Source organism: Blennius ocellaris (assembly GCF_963422515.1).
Source record: "Blennius ocellaris genome assembly, chromosome: 1".
In the NCBI taxonomy this organism is placed as follows: Eukaryota; Metazoa; Chordata; class Actinopteri; order Blenniiformes; family Blenniidae; genus Blennius; species Blennius ocellaris.
The window spans coordinates 313,903-317,714 of record NC_137650.1 but is presented as its reverse complement, the minus strand read 5'-3'; positions in this window follow the sequence as shown (position 1 = coordinate 317,714).

The following is a 3,812-nucleotide window of genomic DNA, read 5'->3' as shown; positions in this document are numbered from 1 at the left end:
TCAACTTTCAGTATGTGAACATTAAGCGTGTGCACGGCCAGAATAAAAATCCATCATCAATGGAGCCCTGATACCACGAGTCACTAAGGCAACAAACCAAAAATCAAGTTATTTTGGTGTAACCAATTTTTTTTAGAACAGTTGAGGAAATTAAAGAATCTTTATCTTTCCCCCCACATATGAACTGTGCAAATATCAATCTTCTTCTTAAACCGGATAAAGATCCTACACTACCATCTAGCTATCGCCCAATATCACTAATCAATGTAGATCTTAAAATAATCAGTAAAACCTTAGCAAGCAGAATAGAAAAAATTACACCCCACACAATACACCCTGATCAAACTGGGTTCATTAAAGGACGACACTCCACTAACAACACACGCAGATTAATTAATCTTATAGACCACTCCACTAACAACACACGCAGATTAATTAATCTTATAGACCACTCCACTAACAACACACACAGATTAATTAATCTTATAGACCACTCCACTAACAACACACACAGATTAATTAATCTTATAGACCACTCCACTAACAACACACACAGATTAATTAATCTTATAGACCACTGCCACCAGAATAAACAAAAGGCCATTATCACCTCCTTAGATGCAGAAAAAGCTTTTGATAGGGTAAATTGGAAATTTCTACTCGCTACACTACGGAAATTTGGATTTGAACAAAATGACCTCTCCTGGATTAAAACATTGTACACCTCACCCAGTGCCTGGGTTCAAACAAATGATCAAATTTCCTCAAGGTTCAATCTCAAGAGAGGTACCAGGCAGGGGTGTCCACTCTCACCATCTCTCTTTGCAATTTTTATTGAACCATTAGCAGCCGCCATTAGACAGAACAATAACATAAAAGGAATACAAACAGCAAATGTAACCCATAAAATATGCCTTTATGCAGATGATCAGGAAACTGGAAATTGATTAATCAGAAACTTAGATGAAGGCTGGCTGGACATTGAAAAAACCTTCTGTGAAGATCTCCACATCAGAGACCTTCCTTTCTTCAGTCCTGTCATCAAAAAACACAACTGCTTTAAAAACATCAATATAAACACATCGCTCACAGCTTGGTGGGAATTTCTTCAAATTAATGGATCATCACTCATTCCCTGCAAACTCACACCTTCTGGAACAATCCTTACATCCTGCAAAAAAAGAAACCAATAAACTTCACAAATTGGAAAAACAAGGGAATAAGAAACTTGGAACACCTTCTCTCTAATAACTCTTTTATTCCATTTAAAGATCTAATAGAAACGTATGGCATCAGTCAAAATAACTATCTGGAATATCTCCAGCTTAAGTCAATAATACAAACAAAGTTCAAACTAGAAGAGATGAACCTAAACTTACCTCAGACAGTGACAAACCTCCTGAAGATCTCAGCTCCAAAACCACTTTCTAAAATCGTTTCAGTCCTGTCATGTTCCAATACCACAATATCCCTTCAACCTCCAAATGGGAAGAAGATCTAAACATTAACATAGAACCAACGCTTTGGTCACAAATCTGTAGAAATACATTCAAAATGAGCAAAAACACCAATATACAGCTTATACAATACAAGGTCCTACACTAGTTCATTACAGGACAAAGGATGTTCAAAATGGGTCTCACTCCCTCTAACATATGTTCTAACTGCACAGCTAATCTACCTGATAACTCCCTACATGCACTCTGGCAGTGTACACCAGTCCAAACATTCTGGCAAAAGGTCTGTGAAGATTTTTCATTATGCCTGGACCCCCCCCATTCCAGTCTCACCTGCACTTTGCCTGTTAGGTGATCTCACAGAAATTAAAAGAGAGAAAAATGAGTCCTTCACACTCCTGGTCTCCTGAAGCGTCGCAAAGAAGGCAATCCTCATGAACTGGAAATCAAAACATAATCTTAATATAAAGTTATTTAAAAACTTACTCCTAGACCACATCACATTAGAGAGAATTTCTGCTTGTAGGAAAAATCAGTCGGCTCAATTTGAGTTGACATGGTCCCCAATAATTAAATACACCATGTAGCCCTGTGGGGGGGTGGTAGTTCCGCCTCGGGGCTCTTGGGGCCATCTGTGGCTGGGGCGTTGTGGCTTGGGTGGTTGGCGGCCCTGTGATCTGGGGGGGTGCTGGCATCTATCCTGGGGAGTGGCGGCCTGGGCTGGGGGATGCCGGGGGGTGGGTGTGGGGGGGGTCGGCTCTGGCTGGGGGGTGGTTCTGCTGGGGTGGGGTGGGGGTGCTGGGCGTCGGGCCCCGACCGGGTTGCCTGGCCGGGGCGGGCGGGTGTGGGGCCTCGGGGCCTTGGGGGCTGGGTGCCCTCCCGGTCCTGGTGGGGGTGCCCGCTGCGGCGCCGGGGGTGGGTCCTCCCTCCGCCTCCCTCCCCTCGCTGGGGCGGGGGTGGCCCTCCGGCCGGGCTCGTGCTGGGCCATGCGGGTCTTAGACTCTGCTCTTCGGCCGTCGGGTGGGGTGGGGGAGCTTCCTGTCCGGGTCCTCTTGTGGTGCCTTGTCGGAGTGGGTGTTGGTCCCCGTGTTCCAGGCCGGCCACTTCGGGGTGGGGCAGGGTGGCGCGGGGGGTCCAGCTGGGCTAAGTCCTAGCGACGGGGGGACCTTCTCCCTCTCAGCCCTCCTACCTTACCTCACCTTACCTCATTCAACAATAGGGGCCAGTGGACGGGGCCTAGGGTGGGGGGTCCAGGCCACTTAACTGTGGTCTGCCCCTCCCCCGACTTTGCGCCGCCCACAATTTTAACTACACTTAGTCACACAGGGTCTTGAGGGGATCAGCTGGCTTTCGGGGTTCTGCCGCTGGGCAGTGGTAGAACACCCGGGCCCCCGCTACCCCTCAATTTTAAACCGCACCCTAGACACACACATTGCACCCCCTCTTCAAAACACAAATACACACATCCACATGCACCCAACACCCCACAGGGTGGAGGGGGGGGTGGGGGCTCCCCCCAGCACCTCCCGCTGTGGTCCCGCCGTGTTCCGGGGTGAGTGCGGCTGGAGTACGGGGGGCACGCTAGCTCGGGCGTGGCACCTCCGGGGGGGCTGGGTAGTGGTTCTCCCTCCCTATTCACAGTTGGACTGGTGGAGGACGAGATCCCGTAGTGGCCTGGTGGGGGCCTGGGGAGTGGCTGTCCTCCGGCCGGGCCTGGCTGGGCCTTCGCTCTTCCTGGTCTGGGGGGGGGCTGGTCTGGGGCTCGGCGGCTGGGGCCTTCTCTGCCCCGCCGGGGTTGGGGGGGTGGTGGGGGGATGGCCCCCGGGGGTGCGGCGGGCTCCGCTGTCGGGGCCGGGGGGGCTCCCTGCCCGCGTGGCCTGGGGGCGCTGCACTGGCCGGTCCCGGCTTGGCGGCTCGGTCGGGGCCCGGGGCTCTGCGCCCTTTATCCTTCTCCTGTGGGCCCCTCTGGCCTGGGGGGGGGGGCCTCTCTGCGCGCTCCGTCTGGTGCCTTCCGGTTGGGGCGTGGCTCTCCGGGGGGGTTTGTCGGGGCGTGGCTCTCCGGGGGGGTTTGTCGGGGCCTCCTGGATCCGGTGGGTCGCTGGGTGCCAGAGTGGCGGCGTCCGGCCCTGGTGGCCTTGGGCTCCGGGGTGGTGCTGCGGCCCCCCCACAACAGTTCCATTCACATCCAGAGGACAAAACACACACACACACACACACACACACACACACACACACACACACACACACACACACACACACACACACACACTTCCACTCCTCATTGACGAGATTGTTCTGTTAATTATCAAAACCAAGTTGTTGTTTGCTTTTGTTGTTGTTGTTGTGTTTGTTTGT